Here is a 13515-nt window from a genome sequence, read left to right as displayed (position 1 = left end):
GTGGCCCAAGTAGACTGCTTGCTGCTACTGCTGCTAAGTCGCTTCAGTCGTGTCCGACTCTGTGCGACCCGATAGACGGCAGCCCACCAGGCTCCCCCGTCCCTGGGATTCTCCAGACAACAACACTGGAGTGGGTTGCCATTTCCTTCTCCAATGCATGAAAGTGAAAAGTGAAAGTGAAGTCGCTCAGTTGTGCCCGACTCAGCGACCCCTTGGACTGCAGCCTACCGGGCTCCTCCGTCGGTGGGATTTTCCAGGCAAGAGTACTGGAATGAGTAGACTGCTAGATTTTGTAAATAAAACCAGGACGCCTAGTTAAGGTTGAATTTCAGATAAACACCAACTACTTTTTTAGAGTAAGTCTGTCCTGTGCAATATTTGGGACATAACTGAGCATCCTGTACTTTATCTGGCCACCCCAAACTTAAGCCACGCCTGCCAAGATGAACGTTCCTCAGCCCCTGGGACGTCTTTGGCCCCAGCCTGGTTCTCAGGAACAAGGTGGCTCAACCCCAGGTCTCCATCAGTTTGGACGATCCTTGCCTCCCCTCCCCCCAGGAGGGAAGCTGAAGGACTAACCTGTAAACCTGGGTCGGTTTTAAGTAGCTGGAATGGGGGTGGAGGGAGGTAGTGAGGGGGAGAGAGGTCCTGATTGGTTTGCTCAGCAGGTTAGCCAAATCTTAAGGCTGGCTGGCTCCAGAATTTACCTGAACTGGATAACAAGGCCTGATGTCCCTGGAGCGGGCATCCTCTTGATAAGGTTAAAACCAGACTAGAAGTAGGGGAGGATGGGAGAATACTGATAGTAGGGTTTGTCAAGGTGGGTTTTTTTGGTTTGTTTTTTAGGCTTTCTGCTGGACTCAGGAGAGTCAGATTTCTTCTTTCATGTAACAGTGTTAAATTGATCTGATTATCATTCTAAGGGCAGGAAGTTCAAGAGAATGGGTATGCAATACACTATTGATACTATGTATGAAATAGGTTAACTAATGAGAACCTACTGTATAGCTCAAGGAACTCAGTGCTCTGTGGTGACCTAAGTGAGAAGGAAATCCAAAAAAGAGGGTATATATGTATACGTATAGCTGGTTCTCTTTGCTGTCCAATAGAAACTAACACAACATTGTAAAGCAGGAGGGAAAGGCTCCCCACTCCAGTATTCTGGCCTGGAGAATTCCATGTACTGTATAGTCCATGGGATCAAGCAAAGAGTAGAACAGGACTGAGTGACTTTCACTTTCACACTCCAATAAAAATTAATTAAAAAAAGAGAGAGAATGGGCATTTTTAGAGCTTAGGGGTCTGGGAATTTGCAAGGTGTGGGGCAAAGTAGTACTAACAAAAGAGGACCTGTCTTGTCACTCATTTTACCACAGAGTGGTCCTAAACCTCAGGGTGCATGACCACCATCTGGAGGGCTTGTTTAAAAATTAAGGTTTCCAGGACTTCCCTGGCAGTCCAGTGGTTAAGTCCATGCTTCCAATGCAGGGTTTGAACCCTGGTTGGGAAACTAAGATCCCACATGCCTGTGAGGTGCAGCCAAGAAAAAAAAAAGTTTCTAAAACCCTACCGTCTGAGATTCTAATTCATTAAGTTTGGTTTGATGCTAATAGCTGCATTTTTAGGAAGCACTTCAAATGCTAAAGTTCAGTAGAACTCATTGGAAATTAGAAGATAGTTTCTAGGGTCAGAATTCTGGGTGCAATTTTGGCTTTGCAGCTTATCTGCTACATGATTGTGAGTAAATTATATAGCATCTCTAAATTTTCTCCCTCTGTCTCCTATCTTGTTGTAAGAATTAACCAAGATAATTCAAACATTTAGTACATTTGTTTATGCTAAAAGTTACTATTATTATTAACATACCTATTCAAAGCCCAGCATTATGTTAAGCACTAAGAACACCATTATCAAAAGTAAAGAAACAGGGACTTTCCTGGTAGTCCAGTGGCTAAGACTCTTTTTGTTGCAACAAAGATCCTGCATGATGCAACTGGAACCTGATGCAGCCAAATTAATTAATTATAAAACACACACACACACAAAAAAACCAAGGTGCTAAGTGTTATGAAAAAGGAATGTTGCATATAATTCCAATAAACAAAGATTGTTTCCTGCAGTTCCAGTAAACAATGAATGTTGCCTGCCATCAGGCCATAAGCCAGAGCAACTGCTGGCCGCCCACTCAGCCCACCCCGCCATGGTGTGCCCTGAAGGGAATTCAGGATGGAGATAAATAGGAAACTGTCTGTCCTAGATAGTTAAGATGCATATCTAAGGACTAATTCTTATAGGTAGTCAAGGACTAAAATCACTAACTTGAGATGTCTGGTTTTTGTGATTTTCATGTTCTACTATATGTCTCCACCCCCTGACACCCCCACCCCCATTCCCCATCCCCAGCAAAAACTGAAATATATCCTGGCTCCTCCCTTACCTTTTGGGAGCAGTTCCTCAAAGCAGTCTGAGAGGCTGTCTTCTGGGTTATAGTCCTCAGTAAGGTCCCCAAATAAAACTTAACTCTCAACTTTTAGTTTGTGCAATTTTTCTCTGATTGACAGTGTCAAGGGCTTTTGGAAGCTGTACCATACAGGATATTCCAGGCTACATCACTGTTAGACAGGTTAACAGAATCTCCCACTTTTCAGAAAACCTGTAAGATGTAGAACTTTTCAGGGTAAGCAGACTTGGCTGAGCGCCGAAGAATTGATGCTTTTGAACTGTGGTGTTGGAGAAGACTCTTGAGAGTCCCTTGGACTGCAAGGAGATCCAACCAGTCCATTCTAAAGGAGATCAGTCCTGGGTGTTCACTGGACAGACTGATGCTGAAGCTGAAATGCCACCTGATGTGAAGAACTGATTCATTTGAAAAGACCCTGATGCTAGGAAAGATTGAAGGTGGGAGGAGAAGATGACAGAGGATGAGATGGTTGGATGGCATCACTGACTCAATAGACATGAGTTTGAGTAAGCTCTGGGAGTTGGTGATGGACAGGGAGGTCTGGCGTGCTGTAGTCCATGGGGTCTCAAAGAGTCAGACACAACTGAGCGACTGAACTGAATTCAACTGATGACCTGGCTGGAACTGATATTAGATCTCTCTAGACCTCATCTTTTGAGGGAGTGCAGAGGTGTTTGTATTTTGTCTTTGTGTGCCAAATCAGCTCTACTGTAGAGGTTGGTCATGAGTAGGAAACGTGAACATATGGAAAATGCCTTTTATAAAGAGATCTCTTAAGATGTCCCTATTTCTGAACTCATGTCCACTCGCTGAGCAGCAAAGCTAATTTGTTGACACTGGGTTGTAGTGAAGGAAAGTATAGTGGTTACTGTAGGCCCCCAGCCAGAAGTACAAGTGACTTCTGCTCAGAAGACCTGAACTCCCTGAAGGCTTTCAGGAAAGGGTTATTATTTTTTCTTCTAAAAAAAACTTATTAAAATTTTAAAAAATCAATATATTTTAATAGATATTGTGACTTCCCTGGTGGCTCAGACAGTAAAGCATCTGCCTACCATGCGGGAGACCCTAGTTTGATCCCTGGGTTGGGAAGATCCTCTGGAGAAGGAGATGGCAACCCGCTCCAGTACTCTTGCCTGGAAAATCCCAGGGATGGAGGAGTGTGGTGGGCTACAGTCCATGGGGTCGCAAGGGGTCAGACACGACTGAGCAACTTCACTTTTTTTTTTTTAAATAGAAGTATAATTCATTTGATTTACAATGTTGCATTGATTTCTTCTGTACAGTAAAGTGATTCAGTTATACACATACATACATTCTTAAAGGCAACATTTGAGGTGAGGGTTACAAGGTGCATGACTTTCTTCTGATTGGTTGGTGGTGAGCTAACAGGGTGAGGTTTCAGGAATTTTAATCATCAGCCTTCTCGTTCCAACCAGTCTGGGGTCTATGAGCTTGTGTTCAGCATGTAGTCACCATCCTCCCCCTGGATTGGGGGCATTAGTTCCTGCAGAACACCTCAAACACAAATGTCAGATTGTTATGTATATTCTTTGGGGAGGAACCAGGGCTGCTTTAAATTGTTTCTTGACTGCCTATCCTTCGTTTCTGTGTTCCCTCATCTCCCTAATTAGTAACCGCTTGGGTCTGCTCTTTGGCACTCAGGGAAGGCCTAGGAGACCAAAGACTTTTTCTTAAAAATAATGTTATTTATTTATGTGTTTTTGGCTGTGCTGGGTCTTCCTTGCTGCTTGGGCTTTTCTCTAGTTGGGGCTACCCTTCGTTGCAGTGAACGGACTTCTCATTGCTATGGCTTCTCTTGTTGTGGAGCATAAGCTCTGGGCTTGCGGGCTTCAGTAGCTGTGGCTCATGGGCTCAACAGTTGCAGTTCCAGGGCCCCAGAGCACAGCCTAAAGAGCTGTGGTTCAAGAGCATGTGGGCTCTTCCCAGATCAGGGATCAAACCCACGTCTCCTGCCTTGGCAGGCGGATTCTTTACCACTGAGCCCCCAGGGAAGCCACAAAGCCTTCTACAAACAAGAAACAGGGGGACACAGAGGAGCTTTTGTACCAGGGAGGGTACTACAGGGCTCTGCTTGGTTTCATCCCCAGAGCTGAGATATCTCAGGGTTAGGCTGGATCTGTTAGAATTATAGAGTGGAGAAGACTCTCAGGGCCTGCTCTAGGCAGGCCTCTGGGGAGAAACACAAGGTACTTGTTTCTCCCTGAAAGTGAAAGTGAAGTCTCTCAGTCGTGTCTGACTCTTTGCGACCCCGTGGACTGTAGCCCACCAGGCTCCTCCATCCATGGGATTCTCCAGGCAAGAATACTGGAGTGGGTTGCCATTTCCTTCTCCAGGGGAATCTTCCTGACCCAAGGATCGAACTCAGGTCTGCCACATTGCAGGCAGACGCTTTAACCTCTGAGCCACCAGGGAAGCCCCAAAATACACTGTGTACAAGTGTATCTTTTACCTCTAACATATGTGATATAATGTATGATTTTATGTATGATTAAAGTATGAATATGATCTTTATGAATGGAAACTAATTTTTAACAAACCCTCTTTCCTGTGCCTGTAAATCATATTAAATTTTCCAGAAATAGGTGGAACTGATGACCTGATAGCTTATGCCTGCCACGGATAGATTGTTCTTTGGTTTCAAATGGGTGTCATTGCCTTTTGAATGAACTATGAATAAGGTCTGACCCTCAGATTAAACAAAGAAAGTGAGTAAAATACCTCTAAAGTTGCTCTCTCCAATATGATAGCAATTAGCCACATGTGGCTACTTGCTGCTGCTGCTGCTAAGTCACGTCAGTCATGTCCGACTCTGTGTGACCCCAGAGACGGCAGCCCACCAGGCTCCGCCGTCCCTGGGATTTTCCAGGCAAGATACTGGAGTGGGTTGCCATTGCCTTCTCCGCATGTGCTTACTTAGATTTGAATTAATAAAAAATTCAAAGTTCCTTAGTCACATTAGCTACATTTCAAGCTCCCAACAGCCACCCCCATGTGTCTTCAGTTCAGTTCAGTTCAGTCACTCAGTCGTGTCTGACTCTTTGCGACCCCATGAATTGCAGCCAGGCCTCCCTGTCCATCACCAACTCCCGGAGTTCACTCAGACTCACGTCCATCAAGTCCGTGATGCCATCCAGCCATCTCATCCTCTGTCGTCCCCTTCTCCTCCTGCCCCCAATCCCTCCCAGCATCAGAGTCTTCTCCAATGAATCAACTCTTCGTATGAGGTGGCCAAAGTACTGGAGTTTCAGCTTTAGCATCATTCCTTCCAAAGAAATCCCAGGACTGATCTCCTTCAGAATGGACTGGTTGGATCTCCTTGCAGTCCAAGGGACTCTCAAGAGTCTTCTCCAACACCACAGTTCAAAAGCATCAATTCTTCAGCGCTCAGCTTTCTTCACAGTCCAACTCTCACATCCATACACGACTACTGGAAAAACCATAGCCTTGACTAGACGGACCTTTGTTGGCAAAGTAATGTCTCTGCTTTTCAATATGCTATCTAGGTTGGTCATAGCTTTTCTTCCAAGGAGTAAGCATCTTTTAATTTCATGGCTGCAGTCACCATCTGCAGTGATTTTGGAGCCCCCAAAAATAAAGTCTGATAACTGTTTACACTGTTTCCCCATCTATTTCCCATGAAGTGATGGGACCGGATGCCATTATCTTCATTTTCTGAATGTTGAGCTTTAAGCCAACTTTTTCACTCTCTACTTTCACTTTCATCAAGAGGCTTTTTAGTTCCTCTTCCCTTTCTGCCATAAGGGTAGTGTCATCTGCATATCTGAGGTTATTGATATTTCTTCCAGCAATCTTGATTCCAGCTTGTGCTTCTTCCAGCCCAGCGTTTCTCATGATGTACTCTACATATAAGTTAAATAAGTAGGGTGACAATATACAGCCTTGACGTACTCCTTTTCCTATTTGGAACCAGTCTGTTGTTCCATGACCAGTTCTAACTGTTGCTTCCTGACCTGCATATAGGTTTCTCAAGAGGCAGGTCAGGTGGTCTGGTATTCCCATCTCTTTCAGAATTTTCCACAGTTTCTGGTGATCCACACAGTCAAAGGCTTTGGCATAGTCAATAAAGAAGAAATAGATGTTTTTCTGGAACTCTCTTGCTTTTTCAATGATCCAGCAGATGTTGGCAATTGGATCTCCATGTGTCTAGTAGCTACCATATATTGTATGGCACAGAGGCTTTTTTATCATCACAGAAAATTCTATTGGACAGTGTTGCTCAAGCAGTGGTGATTTTAGTCCCATGTTATGGAGAGTGGCCCTTGGAAAGGACAGTATGGTAACTCTCTTATGGGTGTCAGGGAGGAAGCAAGACTGAGGAGTTTTCTTTATGGGATTTCCTAAGACTAGAAGGGAAGAAAATGAAAGGAGATTGTAAAGTTATTCTGTTCCATCAGGGACTATAAGGACAGTTATGTTAGGATGAAGTGATATGGGCTTACTGAAGCTATTTGCTGCTGTACTAGGGCTTAGATCAGAAACTTGATACTTGAGAAATTTGACTTTGTGCTATTTGTAATTAGATTCCTCAACATTTTTTAAAGAAAATAATAACCTACTTATTATATTAGAAAACAAAGTAAAAGAAAAGAAGATTCCTTTTTCTGTACTCAACAACACTTCTGACACCAAATGTGTGGATATTCCAGTACGAGGCATTTTCCCAGTTCTTGGTCGACACCAGCTCGGTGTTCCTAATATTACTCAGTTCTGGTACTGACGGCCCTGACTTAGTGCAGATGCCACAGGTTAAGGACTCAGTCCCACAAGACTCTCCCCTCCTTCTACTTTAGATGCCAATCTCAAGTTCAGGTTTTACCTGTGCCTCTGATTACCAGCTATAACTTGGAGGTTCCCAAGAACCCCTCCTAAGGTTTGATAACTTACTGCAATGGTTCACAGACCCCAGGAAAACAATTTACTTACTAATGTTAAGAAACAAGAGGGAATTCCCTGGTAGTCCAGTGGTTAGGACTTCGTGCTTTCACTGCCAAGGATGTGGGTTCAGTCCTTGGTTACGAAACTAAAAAACAAAAAGAAAACAAACAAAAACCAACCAAGCAAAAAAACACAACAGGTCCAAGATGGAGTCACTTGTGCTAAAACCAATTTCTAATTAGTGCAGAATTTTCTGGTCAGGACCAATGAGATGCTTTCCATCCTCCAAAGAAAGGTTAGGTGATTTGTCACAAAGACGAATTCTGTCTCCCATAGGTAGGTTATCTAAACCTGAAATAATCTTTTTATCATTTATTGCTTTTTTGACTGTGCTGAAAGGCAAGCAGGATCTTAGTTCCCTGACCAGGGATCAAACCTCTGCCCCCTGCTGCAGAGGAAGCATGGAGACTTAAGCACTGGACTACCAGGGAAGTCCTGAAATAATCTTTTTTGTTTATGATTTTCTTGTCTTGCTTCTAAAAACCTCTCCTTTTCTGTAACTCTTTGGAGCTCTTTTCTACTAGTAAGTTGGGATGCTGCCTGATTCATGAGTTGTTCAGTAAAGCCAGTTAGATCTTTAAAATTTGCTTTGTTGAATTCTTGCTAACACTAGATTATTGGTTTATTATAAAAAGATACAATTTAGAAACAGCCATAAGCAAGAGATACACAAGGGTGAGATACAGGGGAAAAGGCACATAACTTCCTTTATCTTTTAGGTTGTGTCACCCTCCCAGCATCTAAATGTGATCAGCAACTCATAAGTTCTCAGAACCCCTTTGGTTAGAGTTTTTATGGAGGCTTCATTATATAGGCATGAGTGATTATATAAGTGTCTACTGGTGATTGAATTCAATCTCCAGTGCTTCATCCCTCAATGGACCTTGAGAAGGAAATGAAAGTTCCAACCTTGGAATCACGTGGTTGGCTCCCCTGGCATCCAGCCTCCATCCTTAGGGGCTTTCCGAAAGTCACTTCATTAATATAAACTCCAGTGTGGTGAAAGGGGCTTGTTATGAAAAACAAAAGACATTCCTTCCACCTTTATTGCTCTGGAGGTATTTCAGAAACAGGACAAAACCAAATATAACAAAAGATGCTCCTATTGCTTTTACCACTTAGGAAATAATGAGGGTTGAAAGCTCTGTGCCAGACCTGGAGATGAAGAACAAATATGTATTTCTTATTGTATCACACTGTCATACAAAGAAAGGGGGTTTTGGCCACACTAGGCCAAAGTTTAAAGAGTGGAGCTGTTACATGCAATAGCAGAGAGAAGAAAAAAAAGGGACTTGAAGAAGAAAGTGAAAATAAAAGGGAAAAGAACTGGAAAACAGACTTTCACACAAAGATTATCTTTAGAAGAGTCCTCTTTTTAGGAAGATATGTGTTTCTTTTGATAAAGAATGTCATTTCTTATCATAGTGAGATGCACTGTACACTCATGACTTTTGTTTGTCAGGGGACCTTCTTGACCTTCCACTTTCCCATTGTTTTATAATGTTGAGTGTTTTTAAGGGTAGCAGAATATGCCACCTCAAACTGTGCCACTTTAGTATAGCATTATTTTGAGCTGAAGGCAACTGAGAAGACGCAGATACAAGAAAAGTTCTGGACTTCCCTGGTGGTCCAGTGTTAAGAATTGCCTGCCAATGCAGGGGACACGGGTTCGATCCCTGATCCAGGAAGATTCTGCAGGCTGCTGGGCAACTAAGCCCGTGCTCCACAGCTACTGAGCCCACATGCCGTAACCACTGAAGTCTGAATGCCTAAAGCCTCTGCTCCACAACAAGAGAAGCCACCTTAATAAGAAGTTCATGCACCACAACTAGAGAGGAGCCCCGGTTCACAACTAGAGAAAGCCCGCGAGCAGCAAAGAAGACCTAGCACAGCCAAAACCAAAAATAAATAATTAAAAATAAAGGATCTCTGCCTGTCTCTTATTTGCCTAAAAGCAGGACATAAAGGTGTTCCTGCTCCTCTCTCTACTAGGAAGGACAGAAAACTCTTGACCTTATGAGCCCAGAGAGGGCACCAGAGGAATCTACACAACAAACTTTACTAACTAGCCCTTATTTTTCATTAATGCTTCATATGTTTACTTGCTCAACTTCATATATTTACTCACAACTTGCTTTGAATATCTAAACTCAATGTCGTTTTCCTCTGTCTTGTTACTTCTCTAAAAGTTTATTGCTTTCTTGGGTTAAGATACTACTGTTAAAAACAAGACAAGAATACTGGAGTAGCTTGTTGTACTATTAGGTAATCTGCCTGATAGATCCCTGCCATCCCCTAAAAGGATTTCCCTCGTGGTTCAGACAGTAAAGCGTCTGCCTACAATGCGGGAGACCTGGGTTTGATCCCTGGGTCAGGAAGATCCTCTGGAGAAGGAAATGGCACCCCACTCCAGTACTCTTGCCTGGAAAATCCCATGGATGGAGGAGCCTGGTGGGCTGCAGTCCATGGGGTCGCAAAGAGCTGGACACGACTGAGCAACTTCACTTCACTTTACTTCATCCCCCAAAGGAAATGACTTTGCTGTAACTAATCTGATTTTTGTCTAGTATAATTAACTGTTCTGTCTCCTTTCTGCCTATAAAAGTCTCTTATTTTAGATAACTCCTCAGAGCACCTTTATATCTGTTGGTTGGATGCTGCCTGACTCATAAATTATTGAATAAAGCCAATAAAATCTTTACATTTGCTGAGCTGAATTTTGCTTTTTAACATTATATAAGCCCAAGTTCTGACCACCCTTTTGAGTCACTACTGACTGACTGTTCCCTGTGCATGTGCAATGCATATGTTAAGAAACATGTTGGTTTTCCTCTTGTTAATCTGTCTTTCATCAGTCTAATTATAGGCCCAATGAACCTGAGTAGAGGGAAATAGTTTTTCTTCTCTAACGGTGTTTTAGTAACAAAAGGTCTAAGTTCTACACTGATTTCAGCTTCACCTTAAAAATTTGACTTGTCCTCTGAAAGCCATAAGAGTTGCAGTCCCTCCAGTACCCATTATTTTGCATGCCCAAATATTGGGGCTCTGTGCTTTGCCCAACTTGTAATTATTCAGAGAAATAACAAAGCAGACATAGTTAATTACCTGGGTTAACCACAGTTAATAAGAACAAACATTTCCTTAATATTTACTTTGTGTCAAGTGCTGTGTTGGTTACTGTTAACATTATGTCATTTAATCCCCACAACCTTTGAACTAAAGAATGTCACGCTTGTCATGTATCTCTAAAAGGATTGAGTCATTAGTCACTGTGGTGGCTGACCTTCAACACACTCTGAAAGGAGTTGAGGGCAGAGATCAGGACTGAGGCACTCTGTGCTTTGGGAAAACTGGCAGAATAGGCCTTCAGATGGATATTTTCAGGAGAAAATTTGAATCCAGTTGAGACAGGAGGGAAGGAGGCAGGGCACAACCATTAAAATAATGATACACAGGGGAATTTCCTGGTGGTCCATTGGTTAGAACTTGGTGCTTTCACTGCAGGCGCCCAGGTTCAACCCCTGATGGAGGAACTAAGATTCCACAAGCCGTGTGGCCTGCCCTCCGCCTCCCTCCCCCTGCCAAAAAAAAAAACAGAGGATAGGACAAATACCATTTAGAACCAAGTAGGCCCAAGATGGTGGGAGATTCAAATTCCAACAGACCTTGAGCCTCATTATAAGCTCACTGTAATACATGTGCATGCTCAATGACATACATGCAGGCACCATGACAGTTCTGAGATTCGCCATAAAAGCCCCAAAAGTGAGTGGTAACCCAATTTCTAGAAACCCCCACTCCTTTCCCCAAATAGGTGGAATAACCTTCTCACTTGTTAGCCTATGAAATTACCCAACCTATAAAAACTAACAACCATGGGGCTTCTCTCCTGAGATGGCCCACACTCTATGGAGGATGTAACTCCCTCAGTAAACCTGCTTTCACTCTCCTTCATCTAGTTCTTGAATTATTTCCTGTAGGAAGCCAAGGACCCTCACTTTGTGGCTTATCCCGGGGTCTTGCCCAAGACTTGGGAAGTGACCATCCTCTCATGCCCCATTTTCCCGCAACACAACTTTTTGCATTTTCCCATACTTAGAAAAGCACTAAAATCATTAACTAACATATCTGTGCCTTGTGACTAGCAGTAGCCCTCTACCAAGATGTGCTTGACGGCACTTACCCACTCCCTTCTCCACAATCAAAGACATGATCACCTCTCCCCTACCTCTTCAGAGCAGTTCCTTAGAGCTACCTGAGACAGTCTCTTGGGCTATAGTCCTCAGTAAATCCCCAAATAAAACTGAAACTCACAGCTCTCACATTGTGCATTTTTACTTCAGTCAACAATCCAGGTATTGTTCTTTCCATCTTGAACAAGAGGAAAATGAGGCTGTCAGACTAACTTGTTCTGGATTAGAGAACCAATCAACAGCAGGGCTTCCCTGGCGGCTCAATGGTAAAGAATCTGCCTGCCAATGCAGGACACATGGGTTTGATCTCTGGGTCTGGAAGATTTTCTGGAGAAAGAAATGGCAACCCACTCCAGTATTCCTGTCTGGGAAATCCCAAGGACAGAGGAGCCTGGCAGGCTATAGTCCATGGAGTCACAAAGAGTCTGACATGACTTAGTGACTAAACAACAAAACAGCAGAATCAAGGCTCAAATCCAGGATTGTCTGACTCTTATGTCCACTACTCAGGATGTGACTTTTTACATAGAGATTCTGATTTAAAATATGGAAACTAACACTAGTATTAACAATTTCCTATTGAGAGATCAGTCCAAAAAAATGTTTCAATGATTATAGAACTGTTGCAGGAAGGGGGACCCCTTCCAGGGCCCGAAACTGGGCTCTTGTCTAACACTCGGAAATGAATTGTCTGAGGAGACACATGTGCTGACAAAGCAAGAGATTTTATTGGGAAAGGGCACCCAGGTGGAGAGCAGTAGGGTAAGGGAACCCAGGAGAACTGCTCTGTTTCGTGGCTCGCAGTCTTGGGTTTTATGGTGATGGGATTAGTTTCCCGGTGGTCTTCGGCCAATCATTCTAATTCAGAGTCTTTCCTGGTGGCGCACGCATCACTCACCCAAGATGGATGCTAGCGAGAGGGATTCTGGGAAGTGGACGGATACGCGGTGTCTCCTTTCGACCTACGCGGTGTCTCCTTTTGACCTTTCCCGAACTCTTTCGGTTGGTGGTGGCTTATTAGTTATCAGGATCTCCTGTCATAAAACAACTCATGCAAATGGTTACTATGGTCGTGACTGGCCAGGGTGGGCGGTTTCAATCAGTGTGCTTCCCCTAACAGAATCATTAACCGAACACAGAAGACTACTTGCTGTTTTAAGTAGTCCAGAAAGCTTTAGCTCATTTTATCAGTGTTTGACTTTGCAGATCTTAGAAAAGGATGTATTCAGTGAGTGAATTTGATGTTTTTCACCTCTTCTGCTTTTCCCCTTTGGGAGTTCCTGTGGCGATGCTAATGATGATAGTAGACAAGGATCAAAGGTAGACAAAACATAAGGGAGAGACTACCAGAAGGAGCCCGGATGATTCCCCTCAGGAACCCACTCCTAAATGATTAAACAGCATCCACCTAGTCTTTTAAAGTTTGAAGTTGAATACTGGTGAGGAAGCTACTGTCCTATTTACTGATGAGGCAGGGAGAAAGTTTCAACTTGTCTGAGAAACTGAGGCTTCTTGCCTTATTATATTGAAATTCAGAATTGGCATGGTTATGCACTTTTTTCTCAGCAATATATGAGATTTAGATTGAAGTTCTGATAACAGTGTAAATCTCCACGAGTGTGAATATGAATATAGGGCTTCAAATAGATTGTAAAGTTTTTTGAGGACATGGATTACATCTCTTCTTTCTAGAACTAAGCAAGGTTTTGCTCACGACTGTTAATCAGTACATTTGTGATGCTCATTTGGTTCCAGTTTAAACACAGATAAAAAGTGAAAATGAATGAAGGAAACTTGCTGTTTTAGGAATTTTGCTTGAATGCCTAAGATAGTTCAAAGTTAAATGTAAGCTGTAAAAATACCTGGTTCATGTACTATTTGTAG

The sequence above is a fragment of the Oryx dammah genome, unplaced genomic scaffold (genome assembly GCF_014754425.2).
Source record: "Oryx dammah isolate SB20612 unplaced genomic scaffold, SCBI_Odam_1.1 HiC_scaffold_26, whole genome shotgun sequence".
Classification (NCBI taxonomy): Eukaryota; Metazoa; Chordata; class Mammalia; order Artiodactyla; family Bovidae; genus Oryx; species Oryx dammah.
The sequence above is the reverse complement of the archived record's forward strand: the minus strand, read 5'-3'. Positions refer to the sequence as shown.